Source organism: Macaca mulatta, chromosome 19 (assembly GCF_049350105.2).
Source record: "Macaca mulatta isolate MMU2019108-1 chromosome 19, T2T-MMU8v2.0, whole genome shotgun sequence".
Taxonomy (NCBI): Eukaryota; Metazoa; Chordata; class Mammalia; order Primates; family Cercopithecidae; genus Macaca; species Macaca mulatta.
The window spans coordinates 13,001,103-13,015,448 of NC_133424.1; positions in this window are offsets into that span (position 1 = coordinate 13,001,103).

Here is a 14,346-nt window from a genome sequence, read left to right on the forward strand (position 1 = left end):
GGAGGCCGAGGCCGGTGGATCACCTGAGGTCAGGAGTTGGAGACCAGCCTGGCCAACATGGTGCAACCCCTTCTCTACTAAAAATACAAAAATTAGCTGGGCGTGGTGGCGGGCACCTGTAATCCCAGCTACTGGGGAGGCTGAGGCAGGAGAATCACTTGAACCTGGGAGGCGGAGGTTGCAGTGAGCCGAGATTGCAGCCATGGCATTCCAGCCTGGGTTACAGAGTGAGACCCGGTCTCAAAAAAAAAAAAAAAAAAAAAAAGTTAGTTTAAGGCACTGACCTACATAAACTGTCAAAGTAATCAACCCTTTACCCAGATTTTCCTAACATATAATTTTTTTTTTTTTTTTTTTGAGACAGAGTCTCAGTCGCCCAGGCTGGAGTGCAGTGGCACGATCTCCGCTCACTGCAATCTCCGCCTCCCGGGTTCACGCCATTCTCCTGCCTTAACCTCCCGAGTAGCTGGGACTACAGGCCCCCGCTACGCCCACCACGCCCAGCTAATTTTTTGTATTTTTAGTAGAGACGGGTTTTCACCGTGTTAGCCAGGATGGTCTCGATCTCCTGACCTCCTGATCCGCCCGCCTAGACCTCCCAAAGTGCTGGGATTACAGGCGTGAGCCACCATGCCCGGCCTACATATAAATGTTAAGTTCTGATTCTATGCGCAGCTTCGGCCTACGTGCAGGCGAGCACAGGCTGCGGAGGAAGCGCCAAAGGGGGCTCTATTTGCCTCCCTTTGCAACCTTCAGAATGGGTTCAGCGTAGAGTCACTGGTTCAAACTCTGCTGCCCAATCTAGGTGGTTGGGGCTCAGAAAACAATACCCCAAAAAGAAGACCTTGGAAGAAGCCTCAGAAGCAAAAGTTTTTTCTCCGCAGAGGGCAGAGGAAAAACAGTCCCATTCTTGGAACTCTTAGTCCTACTTTTCTAACCAAGGCTAGCAATAGAAACGAGAATCTCTCTTCTCCAAAGTGGGTCATAGAATCCAGAATCCTTTTCCCCTAAATCCAGGCATAAAATCAAAACATATTACTCTAACTTTCCATTGTCCTTTCTGTGTAAAAACTGGCCATAAGCAAATTAACTGTCCAACAAATTAATTGTAGGTCAGGGGTGGCCCTGGGGGTTCCACATTGGAAGAAGAATCGTCTTAGGCCACATATAAAATACACTAACACTAACAATAGCTGATGAGTTTTTTTAAAAGTAGCAAAAAAAAAAAAAAAAAAATCCTAATGTTTTAAGAAAGATCATGAATTTGTGTTGGGCTGCATCCAAAGCCGTCCTGCGCCATGGGTTGGACAAGCTTGCTGTAGGTCATAAGACCTTCCATTTCAGAGTGGGTCCTGCCTCATACCCAGAAGGAAGGAATGTGTGTTCAGAAAGGCCAAGAACAATCTAGACACACAGGCCTTGATGGGTTGCCCCACTCAGTCTGTTAGCATTGGATCATACTCTTTCGGTCTAATCACATTTCTACATGGCTATCCATACGTTGTTAAGCCTAAGCATAAAAATGAACAAGTTCCTTTGTATCTCTGGGTCTTTATTCTGAAGCTTCCCAGATATATACGTTAAATAAAATTTGTATGCTTTTCCTCCAATTAATCTGCCTTCTCTCCAATTAATTCAGCAAAACATCATGGGGCAAAAGGGAACGTTCCCCATGGCCTCTGTAAGAGTCTTCACTTGCTTCTCACCAGCACTGATGAGTTAACTGAGACAAAGACCCTCAATTCCATTGTTTGAATAAAAAATTGGCAGAGTCTTGCATTTCTTCCTGTGTTTATATATAAAGTAGAGGAAAAATATATATATAAGATATTTAATAGGGATTTGGAAACTGGTAAATACACTGGGCATGGTGCCTTGGGCCTGTAATCCCTGCACTTTGGGAGGCAGGAGGATTGCTTGAACCCAGGAATTGGCCACTTGGGCAACATGGGGAGATCCTCTTCCTCTAAAACAAAACAAGTCCCGGTGCGATGGCTCATGCCTGCAATCCCAACACTTTGGGAGGCCGAGGCAGGCAGATCACAAGGTCACGAGTTCAAGACCAGCCTGACCAACACGGTGAAACCCCGTCTCTACTAAAAATACTAAAAATTAGCCGGGCATGGTGGTGTGTGCCTGTAATCCCAGCTACTCAGGAGGCTGAGGCAGGAGAATTGCTTGAACCAAGGAGGCAGAGGTTGCGGTGATCTGAGATCGCACCATTGCACTCCAGCTTGGGCAACAGAGCGAGACTCCATCTCAAAAACAAACAAACAAAACCAACTGGTAAATATTCCTTTGAGAAACAAACATGCTAACAAACTATTATTTTTACCTTAACAAACTGTTGTGTAAAACGACTAATTAAATGTGAGCTCTCCCCTCTCCTTGGCTTTAGTCACTCCCTGACCTTCACAGTTCAGGGTTGACATCATGTGCTCTGTGCCTGGAGATGGACATGTCCCATTTATCCATTTGAAACCCCCTCTCAACCCCAGCCCACACCATTGACCCACTCAGTCATATCTGTATCTAAATCCTAAGCATTATATAAATACTTTTTCCTTTTAAGCAAACTGGCCCAGGTTGAATTCAACTGTTGTTCTCATGCCCAGAATTTCATTTATTCATTTGAAACAGTCTTCCCAGATAATGTCTTGGGTGAGCACACATCCATTTTATTTGCTTCTGTTCTTCTTAACCTGTGTCACTACCTGCTTAGTGAGGGTACAGACAATATTCTAAGTGACCATTACCTGCTGTAAATACTGGAGGTCTCAGCACAACCCTGAGAAATCTGCACCAGGGAAAGGATGTGTGAATATTAATGTCACCCCTTACCACAAGTTAGCTTTGTTTGTTTGTTTTTTGTTGTTTGAGACAGGCTCTCGCTCTGTCACCCGCACTGGAATGCAGTAATGCCATCATGGCTCACTGCAGCCTCAACCTCCTGGGCTCAAGCGATCCTCCTACCTCAGCCTCCCAAGAGGCTGCAAGCATGTCCCACCATGCCTGGCTAATTTTTGTATTTTTTTTGTAAAGATAGGGTTTCACCATGTTGGCCAGGCTGGTCTAAACTCTTAGACTCAGATGATCCACCCACCTTGGCCTCCCAAACTGCTGGGATTATAGGTGTGAGCCACGCTGTCTGGCCATTTTATTTTCCTTTCTGGAAAAAGGCTTTTAAAAATGGTTTTCCAGGGTACTTTCATATACAGCAATGCAGATGATAAAAGTAAACATAACACCATTCAATTTGGTTTCATTTATATTATTTAATTTTTCAACAGTTAAGAAATCAAAAAATTCTGTCAACCTTAATTGGATCTCCCTGAATCTAAAAAGTGCAAGGAAAAAAATTCTACAAATAAAAACATGTAAGAGTCACTGAGGTGGTATGAAGAACCCTGAGAAGGTGACATTTAATGTGAGACATGAAGTAATATATTAGTGTAAAACTCAAGGCAAAGCCAGGTGCAGTGGTTTATGCCTGTTAGCTCTGCCCTTGGAGAGGCCAAAGCTAGAAGTTCAAGATCAGCCTGGGGAACAGAGTAAAACCACTATGTCTACCAAAAAATAAATAAATAAAAATTAGCTGAGCATGGTGGCATACACCTGTAGTCCTAGCTATTCAGGAGGCTGAGGCAGGAGGATCACTTGAGTCTAGGAGGTCAAGGCTAGAGTTAGCTATGATCACACCGCTGCACTCCAGCTTGGGCAACAGAGTGAGACACTGTCTAAAAAAGAAAGAAAGGAAAGAAAACAAACCCCCCAGGGCAGAGAATTCAGGGTAGGTGGCAGGGTACCAAGCATAAAGAAGCTGTCTCCCCACCTAGACAACAGTTTTACTGGCAAAACCTGTCTGATTGAGCTATTTTTATTTTTTGACACAGAGTCTTGCTCTGACGCCCAGGCTGGAGAGCAGTGGCACAATCTCAGCTCACTGCAACCTCTACCTCCTGGGCTCAAGTGATTCTTGTGTCTCAGCCTCCTGAGTAGCTGAGATTACAGGTGAGCGCCACCATACCCAGTTCATTTTTTGTATTTTTAGTAGAGATGGGGTTTTGTCATGTTGGCCAAGCTGGTCTTGGACTCCTGCACTCAAGCGATCCACCTGCCTCAGCCTCCCAAAGTGCTGGGATTGCAGGTGTGAGGCACCACGCCAGGCTTGATGGAGCTATTTTAAAACACTGCAGTCAGCTGAGCACGGTGGCTCATGCCTGTAATCCCAGCGCTTTGGGAGGCCAAGGCTGGAGGACCACCTGAAGTCGGGAGTTTGAGACCAGACTGACCGACATGGAGAAACGCTGTCTCTACTAAAAATACAAAAATTAGCCAGGCGTGGTGTGCATGCCTGTAATCCCAGCTACTTGGGAGGCTGAGGCAGGAGAATCGCTTGAACCTGGGAGGCGGAGGTTGCACTGAGCCAAGATCATGCCATTGCACTCCAGCCTGGGCAAGAACAGTGAGACTCCGTCTCAAAAAAGCAAAACAAAACAGCACAACACACTACAGTCTATTGAAGCCTTGAAAATTCCAGAAAATGGCCGGGCGCGGTGGCTCAAGCCTGTAATCCCAGCACTTTGGGAGGCCGAGACGGGCGGATCACGAGGTCAGGAGATCGAGACCATCCTGGCGAACACGGTGAAACCCTGTCTCTACTAAAAAAAAAAAATACAAAAAACTAGCCGGGCGAGGTGGCGGCGCCTGTAGTCCCAGCTACTCGGGAGGCTGAGGCAGGAGAATGGCGTAAACCCGGGAGGCGGAGCTTGCAGTGAGCTGAGATCCGGCCACTGCACTCCAGCCTGGGTGACAGAGCGAGACTCCGTCTCAAAAAAAAAAAAAAAAAAAAAAAGGAAAATTCCAGAAAATGACTTGGATGGTGAACTGTGGTTAATTGTGGCCATTTCAACATTCAGCATAGGACCAGCTGGCCTTCTCCCCACTACCTCTGCTGCAGGCAGCCATGCACATGTATTTTCCTCCAATTTGGCACTGGGGTCTCTCAGGAGTGTGGCTATGAACTCTAGTGCTGCCATGATGGGGCTACAGGACATCTGGTTGTGATGTGTTACAGTGTGCTTTTTTTTTTTTTTTTTTTTTTTGAGACGGAGTCTGGCTCTGTTGCCCAGGCTGGAGTGCAGTGGCCGGATCTCAGCTCACTGCAAGCCCCGCCTCCCGGGTTCACGCCATTCTCCTGCCTCAGCCTCCCCAGTAGCTGGGAGTACAGGCGCCTGCCACCTCGCCTGGCTAATTTTTTTTGTATTTTAGTAAAGACGGGGTTTCACCGTGTTAGCCAGGATAGTCTCAATCTCCTGACCTCGTGATCCGCCCGTCTCGGCCTCCCAAAGTGCTGGGATTACAGGCTTGAGCCACCGCGCCCGGCCTTACAGTGTGCTTTTTACAGGACACTTCATTCTGGTGAAGGGACTAATGTTTAAATGTTAATCAGTGACCAGGTGTCCCCCACAGGAAACTTGGTTATACTGGCTGATGTCCTTGAGGCTCTTGTCTGACCTGCATCCAGTTAATTTCTTTTTTTTTTTTAGATGGAGTCTTGCTCTGTCGCCCAGGCTGGAGTGCAATGGCATGACCTCGGGCTCACTGCAACCTCTGCCTCCTGGGTTCAAGCGATTCTCCTGCCTCAGCCTCCCGAATAGCTGGGATTAAAGGCGCCCGCCACTACACCCGGCTAATTTTTCTATTTTTAGTAGAGGCAGGGTTTTACCATGTTAGTTAAGCTGGTCTCAAACTCCTGACCTCAGGTGATCCACCTGCCTTGGCCTCCCAAATTGCTGGGATTACAGGCATAAGCCACCGTGCCTGGCCAGCATCTAGTTAATTTCTATCAAAATAGCCACTCTATACAGAGCCTTGACCTGGAAGTAAGTTGGAATTAGGTGAAGCAGTCAGGTGAGACATGTAGGAGGGCATTGAGCAGGCCAATACATGCACTGTGTGAACTTCAGAAGGAGAAGAGAGAGGGAGAAGGTGAAGGGAGAATATTTTGAGAAATAATGGCTGAACACATCCTAAATTAAATGAAAACTGTGGATGCAGACATCCAAGAAGCTCAAAGAACTTTAAGTAGGATGAATGCAAAGAGAAACATGTGAATGCACATTATACTAAAGCTGTCAAAAGCCAAGGACACAAAGAGAATCTTGAAAGCAGCAAAAAAGAAGTGATTCATCACATATAAATGATCCTTCATAAGATCAGTAGATTTCTCATGAGAAACATTGGAGACCAGAAAATAGTGGGCAGATGTTAAAGTCAAAGTGCTAAAAGAAAAAAAGAAATGTGGCCAGGTGCAGTGGCTCACATCTGTAATCCCAGCACTTTGGGAGGCCAACACGGGTAGACACCTTGAGGTAAGGAGTTTCGGGTCAGCCAGGCCAACATGGCAAAATCCATCTCTACAGAAAATACAAAAATTAGCCAGGCGTGGTGGCATATGCCTGTAATCCTAGCTACTCAGGAAGCTGAGGCAGAAGGATCACTTGAACCCAGGAGGTGGAGGTTGCAGTAAGCCGAAATCATGCCACTGCATTCCAGCCTGGGCAAAAGAGTGAGACTCTGTCTCAAAAAAAAAAAAAAAAAAGAAGTAAAGAAAAGAAAATGTAACCGGGCATATAGTCACAGCTACTCAGGAGGCTGAGGTAGGATCACTTTGGCTTAGGAGTTCAAGACCAGCTTAGGCAATATAGTAAGACCCTATGTCAAACGTAAAAACAAAAACAGTCAGCTGGGCATGGTGGCTCATGCCTGTAATCCCAGCACTTTGGGAGGACAAGGCCGGCGGATCAGTCGAGGTCAGGAGTTTGAGATCATCCTGACCAACATGGTGAAACCTCATATCTACTGAAAAATATATAAAAATTAGCCAGGCGTAGTGGCGTATGCCTATAATCCCAGCTACTTGGGAGGCTGAGACAAGAGAATCACTGGGACCTGGGAGGTGGATGTTGCAATGAGCCAAGATTGTACCACTGCACTCTAGCCTGGGCAACAGAGCAAGACTCCATCTCAAAAAAAAGAAAAAAAAAAAAGTCAACTAAGAATCCAACATCGGTCAACACTGTTTTTCAAAAGTGAGAAAATAATTAAGACATGCCCACATGAAAAAACTGAGGTAGTTTTGAAAATTATTATTAGATGTGCTCTGTGAGAAATGCTGAGTATTTTGCAGTTTGAAATAAAAGAACATTGGGCAAAACAAAAACAAAAACAAAAACAAAAAAACAACACTGGACGGTATCCAGAAGGTGTAGGTGGAAATAAAGATCTTAGTAAAAAGAAATACATGGAAAATTATAAAAGCTAGTATTTTTATTTATTTATTTGGGACAGGGTCTCACTTCCATTGCCCAAGATGTAGTGCAGTGGTGCAATTTTGGCTCACCATAGCCTCGACCTCCTGGGTTCAGGTGATTCTCCCACTTCATCCTCCTGAGTAGCTGGGTTTACAGGCGCATGCCACCAGGCCTGGCTAATTTTTTGTATTTTTAGTAGAGCAGGAGTTTTGCCATATGGCCCAGGCTGGTCTTGAACTCCTAACCTTAAGTGATCCGCCTGCCTCAGCCTCCCAAAGTGCTGGGATTACAGGCATGAGCCACTGTGGCCAGCCTTAAGGGCTTTCTTATCATTAATTACTTTATATGAAAATGAATTAAACTCACCAATAAAAAGGCAGAGATAGGCAGAATGGGTGAAAAATATGATCCAACTACATTCTGTCTACTAGAAACTCATTTTAGATCTCAAGACACAAATAGGTTGAAAGGGAGGGCATGCAGAAAAATATTCCATGCAAATAGTAATCCGAATAGAACAGAGGTGGCTACACCAGTATCATACAAAAGAGTTTAAGCCAAAAACTGTTAAAGGAGACAAAGAAGAACACTATTTATAAAAGAGTCAATACATACAGAATGCACAACAATTATTAACCTATTTGCACTAAACAACAGGGGCTCAAAATAAATGAAGTAAACATTAACAGAAATGAAGAAGAAATGGAGAGTTCCACAATAAGAGTTTGAGACTTCATACAACATTTTCAAGAATGGAGAGATCAGACAGAAGATCAATAAAGAAATGAAAAAACTTCAACAACACAATAAATAAAACAGAGAGACAGAATGACATATACAAGCATACTCCATCCAATGACAGTAGAATACACATTCTGGTCAAGTGCACATGGAACGCTCTCCAAGACAGACCATAATTAGGACATAAAACACAAAAGCTCTTCACACAATTCTAAAAACTGAGATAGTAAGATGTATCTTTTTCTTTTTGAGACAGGGTCTTGCTCTGTCACCTAAGTAGGAGTACAGTGGCATGACCACAGTTCACTGCAGCCTTGATTCCTCGGGCTTAAATAATCCTCCCATCTCAGCCTTCTGAGTATTTGGGACCACAGGCTGGAGTGTACGCCGTCACACCTGGCTACTTTTTTCAAATTTTGTAGAGATGAGGCCTTACTATGTTGCCCAGGCTGGTCTTGACCTCCTGGTTCAAGCAATCCTCCTATCTTGGCCTCCCAAAATGTTGGGATTATAGGCGTTAGCCACCATATCTGGTCTCAAATGTATAGTTTTCAAATACAATGAAATAAAACTACAGATTATTGGAAAAAAATACACAAATAAGTGTAAATTAATTCACTCTTCAACAACCAATGGGTCAAATGGGAAGTTGCAATAGAAAATACCTTAAGACCATGAGACTCTGTCTCAAAAAAAGAGGTTGGGGGTGGTGCCTCAAACCTGTAATCCCAAAAGTTTGAGAGGCCAAGATGGGAGGATTGCTTGAGACCAGGAGTTTGAGACCAGCCTGGGCAACACAGTAAGACTCTATCTCTACAAAAAAAAATTTAAAAATTAGCCAGACACAGTGGCATGTACCTATAGCCCCAATTACTTGGGAGGCTGTGGAAAGAGGGTCACTTGAGCCCAGGAGTTGGAGGCTGCAGTGAGCCCTGATTAGGCCACTGCACTCCTGCCTGAATGACAGAGTGAGATTGTGTCTCAAAAATTAAAAAAAAAAAAAAAAGAAAAAAAGAAAAGAAAAAGGGAAAATGCCTCGAAACCACTGAAAACAAAAACCTAACACATCAGAACTTATGAGATGCAGCAATGGCAGTGCTAAGAGAAAATTTTATAGCTTTAAATGCATTCATTGGCTGGGAGCAGTGGCTTACACCTGTAAGCCCAGCACTTTGAGAGGTCAAGGCGGGTGGATCACAAGGTCAGGAGTTCAAGACCAGCTTGGCCAACATGGTGAAACCCTGTGTCTACTAAAAATATAAAAACTTAACTTATCTGGTGGTGGGCACCTGTAATCCCAGCTACTTGAGAGGCTGAGGCAGGAGAATCACTTGAACCGGGGAGGCGGAGGCTGCAGTGAGCTGAGATCACGTCGCTGCCCTCCAGCCTGGGTGACACAGCAAGACTCCATCTCAAACGGAAAAAAAAAAGCATTCATTGAAAATGAAGAAAGAACTCCAATAAGTATTCTAATTATTCAGTTTAAGGAATTAGAAAAGGAAGCACAAACTTCTTTTTTTTTTTTTTTTTTTTTTTTTTTGAGACGGAGTCTCACTCTGTCGCCCAGGCTAGAGTGCAGTGGCGCGATCTCGGCTCACTGCAAGCTCCGCCTCCCGGGTTCACGCCATTCTCCTGCCTCAGCCTCCCGAGTAGCTGGGACTACAGGCGCCCACAACCGCGCCCGGCTAATTTTTTGTATTTTTAGTAGAGACGGGGTTTCACCGTGGTCTCGATCTCCTGACCTTGTGATCCGCCCGCCTCGGCCTCCCAAAGTGCTGGGATTACAGGCGTGAGCCACCGCGAAAGGTAGTAGACAAACAGGGTGTGGTGGTACATTCCTATAGTCCCACCTGCTCAGGAGGCTGAGGGAGGAGCATTCCTTGAACCCAGGAATTCTAGGCTACAGTGCACCATAATCATGCCTGTGAATAGCCACTACACTCTAGCCTAAGCAACATAGCAGGACCCTGTCTTTTAAAATATTTTTTAAAAGGTACTACAAATAAGTAAATAATAAAGATTAGAGCAGAGATAAATCAAATAGAGAATATAAAAACAACAGACAATATTATTGACACCAAAAGTTGGTTTGTGGAAACAAAATGGAAGAAGAAACAAGTTCTAATCCATTTTGTGAGGCCAGCCTCACTTTGAGATGAAAGCCAAGAAAAGACATTACAAGAACACAAAAAGACTACAGAATACCTTTTATGAATATTGAAGCATAAATTTTTCATAATATCAAGCATAATTCTTCATAATATAAAGAAGACAGGATGTCCACTTTCAACAGTTCTGTTCAATATACTAATGGAAGTTATAGCTAGAGAAATAAGGTAAGAAAAAGAAAGAAAAGGAATCCAAATTGGAGAGAAAGAAGTAAAATTATCTGTGTTTACAGATTACATGATTCTATATGGAGAAAACACTGAAGACTCCACAAGGGAAAAATAAAATTTTAGAGCTTATAAAGCAAATGCAGCAATGTTGCAGAATATAAAATCAATACACAAAAATCAGCTGCCTTTCTGTAGAGAAACAATGAATAAACAATCCAAAAAGAAAATTAAGAAAATAATTTTAGTTATAAAAGCATCAAAAAAAGTAAAACACTTAAAAATAAATGAAACCAAGAAGTCAGTGACGTGTACACTGAAAACTACAAAACATTCCTGAAGCAAATTAAGCAAGATAAATAAATGGAAAGATATCCCATGTTCATGGATTCCAAGACTTACTATTGTTAATATTAAAATCCTACCAAAATCAATCTACAGAGTCAATGTGATCCCTATCAAAATCCTAACAGCCTCTTATACAGAAATAGAAAAGCCTATTCTAAAATTCATTTCAAATCTCTAGGGATCTCTAATACCAAAATAATCTTGAAAAAGAACAATGTTGAAGAATTCACACTGCCTTATTTCAAAACTTACTACAAAGCTATAGCAATCAAAACAGTATGGTACTGGCATAAGGACAAACAGATAGGCCAATGGAATACAATAGACAGCCTAGAAATAAATGCTCATATATATGGTGAAATGATTTTTGACAACAGTGCCAAGATCATTCTTTGGCAGAAGGACAGTCTTTCAGAAAATGGTGTAGGGAAAACTGGATATCTACATGCAAATAACAAAAGTGAACCATCACATTACATCATGTATAAATAGTAACTTATATTTAATCAAAGACCTATACTTAAAAGCTAAAACTAAAACTATAAAACACTTAGAAGAGGCTGGGTACAGGGGCTCATAGCTGTAATCCCAGCACTTTGGGAGGCCAAGCAGATCACTTGAGGTCAGGAGTTGGAGACCAGCTTAGCCAACATGGTGAAACCCTGTCTCTACTAAAAATATAAAATTTAGACAGGTGTGGTGGTGGCTGCCTGTAATCCCAGCTACTTGGCTACTTGGGAGGTGGAGGGACGAGAATCGCTTGAACCTGGGAGATGGAGGTTGCAGTGAGCCAAGATCACACCTCTGTACTCCAGCCTGGGTGACAGAGGGAGGAAAAAAAAATTACTTAGCAGAAAACACAGAGGAAAATTTTGTTACAGTTGGCAATGATTCATTGGATATGACATTTAAGGCAGAGGCAACCAATAAAAGATAAACTGGACTACATCGAAATTAAAAACTTTTGCACACCAAAGGATAATCTCAAGATGAAAAGAAAATCTACAGAAAGGGAGAACACATCTGCATATCACATATAAAATAAGGGCTTAATACCCACAGTGTATAAAGAATTCCTACAACTCTCTTCCAAGCACTTGGGAGCTGAAAAAAAAAAAAGAAATTTTCAAAATATTAAAAATTAAAAATTTTAAATAAGAATTCCTACAACTCAACAAAACACAAATGATTCAATTTTAATATGAGCAAAGGATTTTAAAACAAACTGGTTCAAAAAATATATAAACAACCAACAAAAACAAAAACCAATGCTCATTATTATTGGTCATTAGGGAAATACAAATCAAAACCACAATGAAAAACCAGTACAGAACCATTAATTGGCTATTATGAAAAAAAAAAATACGACATAACCAGTATATGTGACAATGTGGAAAACAGAAACCCTTATGCATTGCTGGAGAGAATGTAAAACATTGTAGCCACTTTGTAAAGCAATACACCTGTTCCTGAAAAAGGTTTACACCAACTATTCTGTGAACCAGCAATTCCACTCCTAGGTATATATCCAAAAGAAGTGAAAGCAGGGACTCACACAGACATATACATACCATATCCACAGCGGCCTTATTGATAGCAGCCAAATTATTACTGTGGAAACAACCCACATTTATCAATATAAAAATGGATAAACAAAGTATGCTTTAACTATACAGTGGAAATTTATTCAGACACAAAAACAATGAGTTTCTGATACATGCTACCACATGGATAAACCTTGAAAATGTTCTGCTAAGTGAAATAAGCCAGACATGGAAGGGCACATGCATACTTCCACATATCTCTCTCTCTATGAATAGTCAAATTCACAGAGAAAGTAGAATGGAGATTATCAGTACTTTGGGGTAGGATGGAATAGCTAATTACATGTATGGAACACTAAGAAGATATAGCAAGTAGCACAGAAACATGTATAAAATGATCCCTTCCTGGGTGTATTCTAGTTTGTACCAGCACTGTAAAAGACACTTTCAGATGGGCAGTTCCAGCGGTTAATGTTGGTAGTTCAAAGCGTAACACTGCCCTCTAGGCAACATTGAGGAGGTCTATTTGAGATATATTTCTCTGCAAGTTATTCCCATGAATACTCCAATGAAACACCTCTTATCAAGGCCCCCAGTGACCAAATACTTGCCAAAATCTACACTCAACCCTTTTTCCTTGTCTTACTCAAATTCTCAGTGACCTGTGACATAGCTGACCACTCTCTGCACATTGAAATACCTTCTTCTGGAGACTTCCAGGAGAGGACACCCATGTTTTCCTCCTACTACTTCACTGGGTGTTAGAAGCCATTATGGAGTGAGGAAGTCAATGATTTCAGGAGCTTCTCCACTATTGACACAATATCAGGAATATCTCAAATGCTGCAGGCAAGGGAGGTTGGTGGGGAAGACAATCTATGACGTGCTTGAAGACTTTACCGAAGAACACACTGACAGGACAAGAGCACTGCCATCTTTATAACACCCCTCCGTCCTAAGCTGTAAGTTTCTAATTTGGCCACCTGGCCAAAACTGCAAATGTCAGCCCCACCCATAACTTCAACAGAACATAATGGCCCTAACCGTAACAGAACAGCCAGGACTTCCCTAATTCCTCCATAATAAAATTTTGTTTCAAAGCACATTTCCCCACTGGGCCCTTTAAAAAAAGCCTCAGGCTGTAAGAAAAATTTGCACCTGACCCTGCCGGCTGGAAGCCCTTCTCAGGTTTACTCTCAATAAACCTGTCTCAACTGTTGAGCCACCTTCTCATCTCTCCTTTCCTTAATCTTTCTATCCCAACACACATAAGAGAGCATAAACACTTACTAACAAGGAACTTGAAGATATACTGAAATTCTCTACAGATAATGATGATAATGATGATGCAGAAGACTTAGAAGAGGTAATATCAAAGATGTGACACTTGAAAAATTTGCAGCAGTTTTTGGGGCATCTACAGCCTCTGCAAGGTGGAAGTATTAAAGATTACAATCCTCACAGGGCGCAGTGGCTCATGCCTATAATCTCAGCACTTTGGGAGGCTGAGGCGGGTGGATCACCTGAGGTCACGAGTTCAAGACCAGCCTGGCCAACATAGTGAAACCCCATCTCTACTAAAAATAAAAATTTCCCAGGCATGGTGGTGGATGCCTGTAATCCCAGCTACTCTGGAGGCTGAGGCAGGAGAATCGGTTGAACCTGGGAGGTGGAGGTTGCAGTGAGTCAAGATTGCGCCACTGCACTCCAGACTGGGCGATAAGAATGAAACTCCAGCACAAAAAATAAATAAATAAATAAAAATTAAAAAAATAAAATAAAGATTGCCATCCTCAAGTAAGATCCTTCAATGGAAGAAAGCCTTTGTGTCACCCGAGGGATAACATGCCAACAAACACTGCAAGGATATTTAAAGAAAAATAACCAACTTCCTACAATGTTTCTAACTAAATATCTGCAAATATGAAGACAGATCTTTCAATGTGTACACATCTTCAGCCCTCATGCTGAACAGATCCTGACATTAGTATTATTTAGTCTCTTCCAAACTCAGCATCTGCAATCAGAACCTGGTTCATCTAACACAGATGATCATCCTGA